Here is a 15,281-nt window from a genome sequence, read left to right on the forward strand (position 1 = left end):
ATTCGTATCCTTCTGCTTCTATTAAGTGTCATATAAACAAAAGGCAAAGAGATAGATACAAAATATGGCTCAAACATATAGGGACATACCTTGAGTTTTGGCAAGCATCAGGAGAAATACCTGATACATAAATAAATCAGAAGAATTACTTCAAAGACCTACACAACAGAATCACAAATCGCATAGCAGAATTATTCACAGTACTTTTTTCTGTCTCAGAAAGGAAATAGTTGACTTAAATATTATAAGCAGAGCACTCACTAAGCTGTGTGAGTAAGGATCTAACTACTGATATGAGTCACGTACTGATGTATATGTGGCTCACAACTAATACTGGAAAAATCACGACAAATGCTTAAAAAACTGTCCCAAGACCAAAGTTCAGTTTAAGCCACTCCAGGAAATGGGACGTTACAGAGATCTGCCCACATAAAGGAAACAGATACCTGCTGCCATTTGCCCAGCTTGTAATACTGCATTCACAAAACTCACTAATTACGGTCCGTTATCTTGCCTGGTTTGGGTTTTTAGGACTGGTTCGCTGGACTACCCATGCTGTCACAGCTGTAACATACCGGCTGGGAGGATGCACCGCATCAGTGCAGAATGCAGTATGGTCACAAATGACAGAAAAATGTACGCTCAGGCCTGGAGGTGGGCCTGCCAAACTTTCACGTGCATGACCTGAATGGATCACCATAGCTGCAGCTCATATCCTCCTCCAGCCTGCAGCTTCAAAAGGCAGCATGCCCCTGTCCCCCGCCCTCTGGAGCTTCTGCTCCAGCAAATCCTGCCAGCACTTCTACATAACCTGCTTTAAGGATCTCTCATATCTAACACCCCTGCCCAATCACAATAGGCTTATTAGTCAGGGTTAATTGCACATGTTTTGAGTACCATTTGTACCTGTTAAGCTACTCTGCAAGGTAATAGCTGATGAACTGAGCAGGTCTCTTTTTCCTGCCTTCTCCCAGGGTGTGTCAAAGGGTAGCCTAGCCATCAGTATCAATTTTAGGAAAAGCACTTTTCTCCACACACACACACAAAAAAAGAGAAGAAAAAGTCAGAAGCAGCTTTCAGCTGTGGGAATAGCTGCCTCTCTGGCATCCCAGGCCATCCCTCACTTTCTCACAGGCCTGCTCATCACAAGACCTTTTATCCTGATTAGGATGGTCAGTGCACAGCAAATGACATAAAACTCCTGTGAATCTCACTGCCAGCCTGGAAGCACACATGAGAAACTCAGCAGAGAGAAATCTGAAATACCATCAGGTATCTTTTGTGATAGACATGCACAGAAATTCTCAGCATTCTCCTTCTTGTCTGTTCCTTTCTACCACCCTTGCACTGACCTCTACTACAGAAAGGACACTTCAGCATACCCGTATTTGCATGGTGTGTCACAGGACCTTATGGGCTTAGGAAGGGCTTGAGGGCATGTTGAAGACCTTCAGTGTGCGTATGAATGGCTTGGCCTTTAAACGAGTCTCAGAAGGCATTATGGATGCAGGCTAGCTGACCTCTATATTTTGCTAAAAGACACATAACAGAATTGTTTCAGAAAGTGTGAGGGGGGCAAGGGCAGGGGGCATTTTGCAGTCTTGGAGTAACCACTGCTGCATTATCTGGCTAGTCTGCAGGCATCCTCGAGCAGTAATCTATCACATGTGTTAACTCTGCCTATTCATTTAAGATTAGCTGTGAACTCTGTAATAAAAGTGCCAGTTTCAACATCAGCACTAACTTTTGCTGTTGCCTTAGGTGTCCAGCCAAAAAAAAAAAGCTTCCTGCAGCCCAAGTATATCTCCCATAATGTATTGATACTAATAACACTGTCTGTCCCAAAAGCCTCCAGTGTGGCCACCCCCTTCCTATGACTCTGTCAATAGAAGACATATTGTGCATTCTAAAATGGCATTGCATTATACTATAAAATAAAGGTAACTTGCTTAAGTCCATAAATGCGAAATTAAGTTTCTTTTCAAACTTCAGTACATAAAATCTGCAGTCCATTTCACTACAAGCCAACAAAATGAGTCTGTCAAGACGTATTCCTAAAAATTTCTTGCTCAGCCCTGTAACTTCATCATATAATACTTTCCCTGCTTGAGAAACTTCAATATGAATTCTTATTGAGACAGAATGTCATCTGCCTTTTAATTAGACATTTATGCTGATTCTAAATCTGGCAAAAGGTCAGAAATTCTAAAAGGCCAAAATTTAATTCTTTCCCTGAAGTAGATTTAAAATCTTTTCTCACAGTAAAATGGTAGAGTTCCAGGGTGACAGAGGTGTATACAAGAGTTTACAAGGCAAAATGAAACCTTCCTGTAAAAAAAATGCCTTGAGATGCTTCCTCTTCTAGCCTTTCTTCACTGATGGCCAGTTGCATCCCTTCTAAGTTTTCATTATCCTCCCATTAAAATGACCACCTAAGTTACTAAAAGACAATGTATAATGTATATAATCTCCTTTCATGCATGTTGAATGCTACATGCAGCCTCAAAATCCTAATGCTTGATTGTACTGTCTAGACTGAACATCTAAATTTCATACCTAGAGCTTCCCTGAAATGCTTTGTTTTGTAAGCTGGTGTTGATGGTGCCAAAAAGAGCTGAGCTACATTATTTAGGTACTCATTACTCAAACACAACAAAAGGTAGGAGTTACCTTTTATCTGCATTTCTAAGATGTAGAGAGCCCAAGGTTGGCCTGTCCATCTCTAGAGCATGGATCATTGTAGAACATAAACTTGTAGGGATTAACTTTATTGTTTTCTCACTATTTCTTCAAGGCACTATTAAAATCAAATTAAAATGACAGTGAATTGAACTTTTCATGTCGCCTGGATATAGGTCAGAGTAGATTAAGAAAGTCACAAGTTCAGAGATACTAATTCTTATTAATCATAATGATATTTTTCACACTATAGTTACCACATTGGTAACAATTTCATTTTAGATGAAGAACCCTGCCAACAGGTAGCAAAAACTTTCATTGCCACCTCTGTTTCTAATGGAACTCTAATATAGGGACCACAGGTTTTATATGGAATTATCAGAGCTTTTAAGCTGTCAAGACCCAATGCAGGTTATTAGAAGATCTAGCCACGCAACTCATAGTAAGAATAAGCATCTTCTTCCTATTGAATGAGTTTAAGTGTTAAACCAATGCTTCACTTCTTTAAAAAATGTATTATAGTGTTGTCCCACAAACAGGGTTCATTTACCCAGTGTGCCAGAGTCGAGGTATTTTCAAATTAATTTCATTGCTATGCATGAATAGGTGCCTGTCTCAAGACAGCACACCCTCCTCTCAAAACTTGTCACATTTATACACTTAACTAATACATATTCGTCATTTTCCTTAATTATTGGTTCTTTCTTCTTCACCCCTCATGTAAATTAGTGTGCAGACTCTGTCTTCTTCCTTCACTGTCTTCTTTTGAGTAGGTGGTATCATTTGAGTAGGTGGTCAATGAGTCGGTGGTCACGATCTCCCCCTGTAGGAATTACCTTTTGCCTAGTTCTTCATTAATCTTGGCAGTTCCAAGCGGTTCTTCAAGGTTTATTGACCAGACCACAATCCATTACCTTTTCTGACATGAACATAAAGCCCCGTTGCCTAGTAGTTAGTTCCTAAACCCTAAATCGTGTCTAGTTATTGTGTCCCTATTTTAAGTGTTAACTGATGGGGGCTATACACAGCACTTTAGCAGCTCCCTCATTATTTCAATCATATTATACATATTAATTGATAACAATATGTTCATTTTATAACTACTGCATCATGCAGTTAATTCTCAAGTCAAAAATACCATTTGTCTAGGATCCTAATGACATTTACAGGGCCTACAGTTAAATAAACAAAAGATATTTTACCATCTCTCAGTGTCTTGTCCTTGTAAAAATTACATAGTGTACTTGCACAGAAATGTATCTTTTCCTCTGTTTAGTTTATTACCTACAGAAAAGAAGTTTTAAGTATCTTTTTATGTCTTGAAGCTGTAGTCTCTAAACTATATGTAATTACTTTCAATGAAAAAAAAACTATAATGGGAATAGCTTTATTGTCATATTTTCACTAGTGGGTGTGAGAAGTGATTTAACTTACAGGTACTGATTATTTAATTGTATTGATATAGAGCATACAGCCTACCATGACTAGTGAATCATTCAGACTGACAAGAGGAGGTGTAAAAACTCTTCTTGCTTCTATTCTGCCATATCCTTCCAGCTTTACAAAGGAAAAAGCTTTATTCATAGGTGGGGGGTTAAGCCATTAAAGTTCCTGATAACAGCTATGAATGCATAAAGCAAACACGTCAAATCCATATGGTATAATTCTGAAATTAATTGGATAATGAAACAAACTATTCCCAGAGATGACTATATCATCAGATACACAATATAGCTGACTCTGAGCCTACATGTGGTTTAAAAATAATCTTTGTAAACTTTACAAAATTAAGCTTGTATATAAATTGCTTATTCTAATGTGCTCCACTTCATTTATTAGTGTGTGACCTTTATTCAACACAATTGTTGCATAAACCCATTTACTTGTTTAGATGTGAAAAGACACCACAAACTATTAAAGTCTTAGCTACATCATTATGTATGAAAGTAATTGTACTGTGTATTTTTAAACTTACAGCCTTGCAGCTGTAGTTGATTAAAAGAACATGAATTTAATCTGCAGAATAATTGTGCTTTGGACAATACTTGACCAAAAATAATTAGCAGAATTTAGATAAATTCTCCGTCTGGCTTTCAGCAACCCAAATAGAAAAAGCTACCTATAGATAGGCTTGAATATGACTGTTTGAGTTCTACACTAATATTATACAGAAATAATAGGGCTCAGATCTTAGATATACAACAAAGCACAGGCTTTTGGCTAAAAAAAAATCTGTTTTTCTTTTCTTCCTCATCAGTTTTTATGTTTTTCACTAAACACAAGGTGACAAAAAGCAAGCGACTAAGGGATTCACATAAATCTCTTAATTTCTTTTCAGTATCACTTTTTGATGAGAATAACTAAAAATAAGATGCAAGTTATCTGCTTTCTTTAAATAGTTATAATTTTGTATAGTTACAGCCAACAATAGAATGTAAAGTTACACTTTTCTTATTGTTTTTCGTATAGTTTTAAAATAATATATCTTTCTGTTTGTGTGAGTTTTTTCACCATGTAGTATACATATCCAAAATTGTTATCTTCTATTTTCAGTATCATTAATAGTTCCTTTACTAGTATAAATGAATATTCTAAGAAGCTGGGTGAAAGCAATATCCTGAAAGCATTAACAAATTTGCATAGTAACAGAAACATTAAGTGTAAGATGAGATTTTTCTTTTTATTACTTTTTTTCTTGTTATTAACAGAAGAAACAAAATAAGGTAAGAGCTGTGTTAGAAGAGATCCAGCACTGGTAAAAGAGTTCTGAAATAGCGATTATATTCACTAAATAGTGAAAGAGTTCCTTTTAAGTACTGCCACGTGCTTGTTTTGCCAGAAATGAAGTGGGTTTTTCAACAAATTACTAAAAATCTGCCTGGTACTTGTAGTCCAAGAAGAGCAATGTTGTTGAAGGGAAATCTTTTCTCCTTTTTTTTGTTTTGTACAAAAGACAACCGCAACAGGTCTGCCTGCAGGGCAAAACCCTCACAAAATGAAGAAGTTGAGAATGGTTGTATATTCTGTACAGCTTCAGAAGTGACACATTTGTAATGGCCCATGGGAAGAAAGCTGGCACATCTGGACAACTCTTTGGTGAAAACAAGTTATATTTTATGGAATAAAAATGAATGAAATTTTTGGCTGGGCAGCTATCTTCAGATAAGGAAGCTAGACTATACTAAGTAATGCAACATGAAAAAATTATTGCAATTTCACTTGGATGACACTTGAAATTAAAATAATTCCTGGTCTAAGGTGAAGATTGCAGAACCTGACAGAAGAATCTTTGTGCTTGTAATTTTAGCACAGCTTACTTCTAACAACTGGGATTTCATGATTGTTGATGATTTCCAAGTTGCTTTTCAGAACAGTGCATCACAGTATTTTTATTTAAACATGAACTAGAAATTATAAGTATAGCAATTCACCCTGTTTATCAATTTATAATTACTAAAAAGGATGAAACCACTAGAACTGAACTTACTGTTTGAAATTACAGGATTGAAGAGAATCATAAGAACAACTTAGAGACCTGAATAGGGAATGTGAGCATTGATACAGGATGTTGTAAGTCTGATAAAGAATTCTATTAAAATATTGTTATTCAGCATCAAATTTTAAAAAATATTTTTAGATGAGGTGAAAAATCATAGAATGGTAAAGCTTAAAGAACAGATAATGCAATTATAACAAGATACAGGTGAGCTACTTAGATTATCATATTCCACTTAACAACTCAGTGATCATAATCATTTTGCAACTCTATTATATCGAGCTATGAAGAATAATTTAGAAAATCATTGACTCCATCTAGTGGTGATTTTCTGTAATTTTCACTTGCAACTCTGCTTCAGTAGGGAACTCTATTCCAAGCTTTGATTTCAATTTGTAACACTTGAAGAAACAACAACAGATAACAACACAATCCACTTCATTGATATATGAAACGCTTTTAGAATTTTTATAGTATTGAAGTAAATCACTTTCAAAACCTATGCTCAAGCATATAAATTTTAATCTTAGGAAAATCAATTGGTAGTAATGCCAACATCTCTTCCAAGAATGGTGCTCAAAATATCTTACAAAGAAAGTCAGCATCATTTTTCATAGGCTACAACTTGGGAAGCTGAGACAGGGGAAAATGAGACAATTTTGGCCAGTGCCAGAATGCGGAAAAGAACCTTAGCCTCCCCAGCCTCTTGGCTCAGGGCTGTCCCGCAGAGAACCAGGACGAGGGAGGCAGTCTTTCTCCTTGGATGTCTTTGGCTCAGATCAACACCAGACTAGTGTGACTGGTACTCTGTAATGACATAGGAAATGAAGTGGTATTTCTTCTTTTTATAACTTAGAGGAGGGAGCCATATCACTGCAGCCAACACTTTAGCCCTTACAAGTAACCACGTTTGCAGCCTGCTGAGACAATATAAAGACTCAGACCTCAGAACGTGATCTGCTTACTCAGTCCCCACGACCATATGATTGAATCGAAGTGGCAGCATGGCATGAAGAAATTTACACTGCCACTCCCCAATGATCTACCTTATTCCATAGGAAAAAAAACAGGTCAAGTCCCCAGGGAAATAACTGTCATTTTTCAAAAGCATTTAATCCAGATGAAGTCATTTAGGATATTCTTGTTCATCTAACAACTGAAATATAAGTCTGCCTGCGAAGTCTGAGAGACTTGGAAAGCAGTATGCACTAGGCTGCCATATGTTTATTCAGGGTCATTGAAAGGAAAATTAAGTCCATTAGTGATCAGAATCAAAGGAACTAGAGACAAAGGTGATTTTAACATTGTGAAGGTTTGAGGCTTGGGGGAGTGTGGACATCAAACAAGGTTAATTTTTCTTTCTATTTTTACAACAATACTGTTCAAGCAATATGGTGGACCTCAGGAACGAGGCGTGGCCATGACAGGGCAATAAAAATGTCCCAAATACTGTTCTATTCTATGTAAAGTCAAATAAATAACATTTCCCAATTAATGATGTGGAAAGCTATCAACAAATTGTGAACTGGTCCACAGCTATGAGAAAAATATCAATTACTGATATAAATAAACATCATTCCATAAGCAGGACAATTGGGGTTCAACTCTGACTACCTTGTCAGTCACAGTCTGCACACCTAGGACGCTGAGCAAAGGATTAGCACTGTAGTAAACTGTCCCTTCAGAGCTAAAATTTGAATGTTGAAAGCATTCACTGGTGAAATTATCCAAAGATTATTTTGAGTGAGTAAACTTGGCAAACAGAGTGTTCTCCTAAAAGCAGTATAAATAGTACATGTCAATAAAGCAGCTCACTTAGCCTCTGTTAGTTTTAATCAACCACAGTTGATTCACAGAGTTTGTACAGCTAAGCCCTCTCCCACTCAAACCTATCTTTCTTTGACAAGAGTACTAATGAAAATTCACTGGATTGAAGGAATTCTTAGCTACCAGCACTCATTCTCCCAAGCTATTACGTGTGTTCAGCACACTGCTTCCAGGACAAAGTAGTATTCTACATGCTGTCCTTGTCAACACCTGTGGATGAATAGAGCATCTTTAAATAATTCTCTAGACAACTGAGAGTGACTCGGTAGCTAAACAGTTAAAAAATCCTGGAATTTCATAGGATACTTGTCTCTCAGACATGATTATCAAAACAAAAATTGAGGAAAAGTTCTTCTTTTCCAATTTTCAAGTGACAGAGGTACTGGATGACTGCCTTCATGTAAGAGCCAACTGCAGCCTAAGAAGAGATCAGTCATTTAGGGTACATTACATCCTCTACAACATCTAACTAATAATTTGGTATGAGTAGTTTGATATAAGTTCCGTTCTCTTCCGACTGTTCATAAATAAGAGGTAGATCAACACAATAAATGCAGTTGAAACAAATACAGTACTATACTTTTCATGGTAAGTGATGCAGCAAACAGAGTTGGAAGAAACACAGCTTTAACGTATTAAAAAGACCAATGTCAGGTACTGGCACTTTTCTATTTGTCTTATAAATTATACCCCAGAGCTGGTCCCCCGTGCACAGTTCTAATACTCTGGGCTTATAGCTGTATACTAGAACCTTCTTCTCCTATTACACTCATACCTTAGAAAAAGGAAAAATGCCTAAACAGAAGAACAGGCTTTTTAATAGGAACAATTTTCCATGCTTCTAGTTTAAAAACTATTAACTTTATAATAAAATTCTTTATTTGTAACTATTTGCATAATTGAAATGAATAAAGGCTGTACTCCCTTGATAATGATCCAATAAAAGAATGTATTCAAGGAACTAAATAATCTCCTGCTATTTTTAATCTTTTGTCTAGCCAACTTTCAGATCTTGGGCAATTTGCAGAATGTGAGAAGTCTGGATAATCGTGGATTGTGGTAGTGAGTTTCAGCTCTAAATTCCTGCAATGAGATAACACTTGAGACAACATCTCAGCCCAATTTATTTGTGTTCTCCAAAGGTCTTCCCCGGTAGGATGGGATGATAGTAAATTAAACACAGAATTCTTATGTAAGGGTGTCACAGCTGAATTCAGGTGCAGAATATATCATAATCATTAAAACAAGATTTCAGGTTATCTAGCCATTTCAGAGCTGAGAACTTAACCTCAGCTCAGCGCTTGAGAAGAAATAATAAAGAGGTTTAAGATCAAATTTCCTTCCTCTGTAAATACAAAAGAAATCCTTGGTAACAAATACAGAAATCAAGACTCATTTGTCACCAGTGAATAATGCTTCCTTGGCTGGTGTTAGCTCATCTGGTATTTTCCTTACATCTATCCACCACCTTCATGACAGCACTGCATAGACCCTTCCCTCCCAGGCTCTGTTGTGGCAAACAAAATGTAGGTATCCGTATGTAGATAACCCCCTGATACCTTCCTGCTTTTTACTTAAGGGAAGTACATTAGCAGAGAGCTTACTGAGGTCATCACCATTTTTCTTCTGCTTTTGTCAGACTTCAGAACTAATCTTTCATGGTGAAATTCCTATATTAGCATCTAAATCTTTTGAAAAGAGATGAAGTGTTAAAACCAACAAAATTGCAACAGGCATTCTGGATCTTGGAGCTGGGATCTTCATTCATATGTAATTCAGAGGCATTTGTGCAGCACAGGACAATTACCTACTCCCTCAGGGTACACCACTGGTTTCACATGGGAGTGTATCTGTCTTGTCTGGGTCTCATGAAAACAAAGGGCTTGCAGGGAGCACTGAAGGATGACCTACCATTGTCTGAGAAGACAAAATTAGCATCTTGATTGTCACGGTTAAACCCAAAGGTCTTTAAAAAACATGTATTTAAAAAAAACCCCAAACAACGTACTTTCGTCAGGGAAGCTTCCTTTGCAGTGTGTGAAGTTTTGTCACTGTATCTGTACAAATTATAAGGGTCTCATCCATCTTAGTTGTGAATGAAGTTCAGAGCATCAGTATCAAGGGAAAAGAAAATATGATTGACTGTATATTAGGTAAAAGGAATTTAAAGTCGACTCTAAACAATGGTCAACCTTCAATGACAATTCAGGGGTGTGTTCCCATGGTTTCCAAAATCTGGGGCTCTTTCTGACATTATCATCAAAGATCAGCAAAACAATAACAAGCCCCATTTATTAAGAAAGAAAAACTAGTACTCATCACCTCTCCAGCAAGGTTCTCAATGAGCTTTTAGCAGAAGTAACATGCTAAGGGGCGAACAGACAGAAACCTTCTTCAAATAAAAAAGCCATAATCTGATGTACACCTTTGGTTGATTTTGAGATGTTTGAGAAATTTCTCTTTCTGCATCCACTAGACTGCTCACTCATCTGAGTCTTCTTGAGTGGTGTGAGGTAACCTGTTTCACTCCACTGACATGGACTTGTTTAGTTATTACTCAGTAAGTAAGCTGACTACAGTCTGACTGAAGTACTTTGGTTCAACAGATTTCAGCTAAGTTTGCTTCTGCTTATTTATAAAAAATTTAAGACCTCCATAGTAAGCTAAACAGAAAACACCAGCTCTTAAAGGAACAACCCCTGCCCACCTTTAAAATAAGTATTTTATTTAAATGCTCTAAGAATATGTTTTATATTCTACTTAACTTTGTATAGACAAGATTCTTGCCTGAGGTAGGTTAGGAATATTTCATAAGCAAGGCTACCTATCTCCCAAATTATGTAAAATATTTGTATGCTCAAATGAACATCTCAAGAAACCTTAACCCGTTTTAAGAAATACTGAAAGACTTCAATGTTCAAAGAACTAAGTTGCAGTAGAATATCAAAACATTTTCCCAACTACCTATTTTCCTTAAAGCTACTTACTGTACAAAAAAGATACAATTTTCTTTTGGACTATTTTATAAGTCTCTGAACCAAAAGTATTTCTCTTTACAGAAATGAATTCAGAGTGCTGAAGAAGCTATATAAGACCACTTCTCTTCAAGACCTAACAGTGTTCTCCCGCCCTTTAAAAAACAGGATGTATCTTGCTCTTTGAAAAGATTGTGGCTGGCTGTTTGCATCTTAAATACTTCACAAAGCATTATCAGCATCACTCACAATCTGCAATTAATGACTCTACAAAATGCTTTCTGCAAGGCAAGTATTAACTGACATTTAAATATAACTTTCAAACATAAACCAAAACAAACTCTTCAAGCAAACGAGCACGTTTACACGTACAGGCTAGAGTTTGTTCATTTGGATTGGCAGATGGTAAGTGGAAGTTTTCCTGCCTCTTATTTACAGGATGAAAAAGGAAAAACTTTCTAATTTTTTTTAATGAACCTAAAAATCTCAGTAAGCAAGCAAGTAAAAAACCATAGATACATCAACTACAACTGGTCATCACATGTAGAAAGGTAATTTTAAGCACTTTCTCAACTTCAGGAAGGGTAACAGATACAACGTGTGTAATCACTTTCACCTCCATATCCCCGTTGTTCCCCCAGGGTTCACCCATGCAATACCATTGCCTTGCCCTCGGCAGAGTGCTGGTTGCGGATCACAGGTACATCAAAAGAGAAGCACCGTTTAAACTTTTAGCTCAGGAAGGAAAAATTATATGCAGTTTAGCTTATGTCCTGTCTGAAAGGCCAAGGAGTGGAACAGCGTGGTATTGCATTTGTATGGACACATTAAGCTCCTGACCCAGAATGAACACAGCAATGCAGGCAGCAGATGAGCTCTGCCGGGTGAAGCCACACCATCTCACAGCAGGACAAATATCACCCCTAACCACTGCTGCTCACATACCTGCTTATTATCTGAGCAACCCGGTACCAGGAGACCTGAAATTGCTGTTTTGTGAGGGAATTTGTGCTGCCAAGAGGTGGTATGTTTGAGTTCAAAAGATACCGAGAACAGCCAGAAGTGATTTCAGATCAAAACATTCAAACAAGGATCAGAAAAGATAATAGGGGAGAACTAGGGGAAAAAAAACTTGTGTTTTTTTGGTAACTAGTGAGCTAGTACTTTTCAAAGGATTATATGAAAACAAAGGAACCGAGAGAGTCCATGATTAAAAAAAATTAAAAAAAAATAAGGTAAGCTGGCCACCTTTCTCCTAAAAACAATTAAAGAATAAGGACCTGATTAGTTATTCTTTTAATTGTATTAATATATAACCATGCAAATTGAGCATAAAATGCTGCCATCTTGGTGACAGCGTATTTCCATGCATTCTGTATGGTATGTCTAAATATTTTGATGGTTTTACTATTTTGTACCAGCCATGGAAACTGGTTTGCTGCTAGATGACTTTAAAAGTGAGATTCGGTAAATAATTTTAGAAATCTTACACTAACACTATGATTGAAACAATAGACAGAAGTATAGCCAAGCAATCGACTAGTAGAGGTAGTTACTCATAAGTTTTGCAGTTCTTTGCTCTCATGACTAGATGTTCCTGTACGTTAGATGAGAACAATCTTGAAACTGACCACATGTGATTGAAACTGTGTTAAGCTTCAAGAACAAGGACAAGAACAAAGACTTCAAGGACAGCCAACAGAATCTCAAATGGGTCAGTGGTCATAAAAGCAGCCCTTCAACTCAAATGAATTCTTCATTGTGCATGATCAGATGTAGGCAGTACTATGATAATCAGTTACAATAATTTTTAGGTGTATGTATACTAATCTGTAATTGTTACCCCATATAACCTGTTTGTGCTGAAGCTGTGGCATGCACGCTAGGTGGAATTATCCCCCGTGCATCCAGCGCTGCAATAAAGAATGCCTGCTTTCCAAAATGAGTCTTAGAGAGTTTCTTTGACCGGCTTTTCGGTATCAGTGGTTAGGTCCTAAAAACTTAACAAGCGATGCCATGACTGAGCATCTCCATATGTGATTTGGAGTTCTAGACCACCTAACATACTTCAGATGTTTAGAGGAGGATGCTATTGCTTGTCTGAGTTCTACATAAATATAGAAAAATGTTTGAGGCCGTCTCATTAAAAAAAAAATAAAAATCCATAAAAAACAGCAGAACACACAGATACATTCAAACGTTAATTCTTCCTTTAAAGCTTTTTCTCCCTGCTGGGTAGGACTACTGAATGACTGATAAAGACTAAAAGAAAACAAAAATGTTCAGGCATTTTCTGACTGAAAATAATAAATAAAAAAAACTAACAGAACATATCAGCTGACCCTAAAATGGAATATTCTGTACTTGGAAATTATTAGCATACAAGGGAAATGGTATATATTACAAAAGCCGGAGGTAGTATAATAATAACATCCTTTCTTTATTCAGTAGACCATTACTTGGGACGTTTATCCAGAATGTGGCAGACTGGGGTATAACCCCCCTCTCAAAAGACAATATTAAAGCTTGTCATTCCCATTGACAGTGTAACACTTCCTTTTATGTATTAGAATAGTCAGCAAGCCAGAGAGAGTACAGGCAAGAATGATACTCTACACTTCTTGAAAATGTAAATTCAGATCCACATAGGAGGATGGAATCTATTCTGGATTTTTCATATAGCAGGTAGATGCTCAGTTATTGGATAAAATGGGACACCCACCATACTGAAGCACATTTAGGAAAACCAGCGTAATATGTTAAAAATCACTTTTTTTTTTTTTTAAGCAAACCAATAATTACCTATAATTGTCTATGTCTACCTTTTGCCCTGTTTCACATCCAGAGATGCCCTTCTTTTTCAGAAGTACACACTGTAAGGATATGTGGAATAATAATTTTTTATTGAGAATATCTGACTAACAGCTGTTTAACATACAAGACTTGGAAAACAGACAGGAGAAGCAATTAAGCCTCAGATACACAAACCCAGAAGACAATGAATAGACAACGAATACCAAAGACCAGAAATCTCAGGCTACTGATGGGCCATTGAAGGAACCACTCAAAATCTTGAGGAGATTCAACTGGAACTTTCTAACTGATGAGGGGGAAGGAAGATTATCACAAGTCTCTCAGGACAGAACAAACTCATTATGGTATATTTTAGGGCATTTGTATGATTGTGCAAAATGCACTATGGGATTTTTAGGGGAAAGGCCAAAGATGGGGAAAGGGTGGGATGAAGGTACATTGAGGATGAACAAGCACAGGAAAACAGAGAGGCAGCGGGACAACAAGGGCCAGCCATGTGAAAACAAGCTGCTGGTCAGCACACTTGCCTAGACAAGTCCTAACCGCGTTCCCAGGTAAGTTCCCTGTTCTGTCTGTGCGTGCCGCTAAAGAACTTCAAGCCAGGGTAGCTAGCAAGCAAGGTCGTTGGTCTGCGATCCAGCTACTGGAGAAAGTGTGGGTCTGGATGTCAGGTACTGCAGAGACTCCAGGTTTGACAGTCAAGTTACAGGGGGGAATATAGGTCTGGACCAGGTATCGGAGAGACCCACCTGGGTAAGTGTGAGATCTGCTACCAACAGTGTCTGGTGGGTGGGTGGGTGCCGTGCTGAGGACACCTGCTCAGCATTCCCACCGGCTGGACCTCGGGCCGAGGGGCTGCAGCAGCCCGGCTGTACCGGACAGGGAAGGAGAGCTCGCCTACGTCCCAAAGCCCACTGGACTGCGCTTCCTTTTCACGCAGTCCACCATTACAGCAGCATTCAGACGGCAAAACATCAGCATAAACATCAAATACAGAGCTTCAGTAGAGAAACTCCATTTTACTGTAGCAAGCGTCATTGCATCCAAGTGGGTTTCCCATCAGCTATGGGAAAAACAGGTCAGCGCCGCGGCCTCACAGCGGGATAGCTCAGGCCCCTTGAGAACGGGCTGTGAAAGACAGCAATTTAAAAACAAGCAAGCAAACAGACGAAGTGGACTTTCAGAAAAAAACCATCTTGTTTCCTTAGGTAGGTACTGCAAAGCAGGCGTTCTGGAACAGCCTGCCTGGTATTACGGCGTTAGCAAGGGCTGAGGGCAAGCAGTCTGTGGAGACCCCGCTCCTTCCCAGGGCAGAGGTTACTGATGACGACAGGCCAGGCTGACGACGCGTTAGCCCCTGGCCACCGCCGTTTGCAGGGTTTCCCCTCCCCGCGGACCGCCCCTCTCCCCGCCGTCCCCAACGGCCAGGCAGTCCCGCAGAACACCCGCCGGCACCGGCAGCGCTGCCCCCCGGCAGGAGGGGGGCGGCG

This window comes from Haliaeetus leucocephalus, unplaced genomic scaffold, assembly GCF_000737465.1.
Source record: "Haliaeetus leucocephalus isolate CR32 unplaced genomic scaffold, Haliaeetus_leucocephalus-4.0 Scaffold417, whole genome shotgun sequence".
NCBI lineage: Eukaryota > Metazoa > Chordata > Aves > Accipitriformes > Accipitridae > Haliaeetus > Haliaeetus leucocephalus.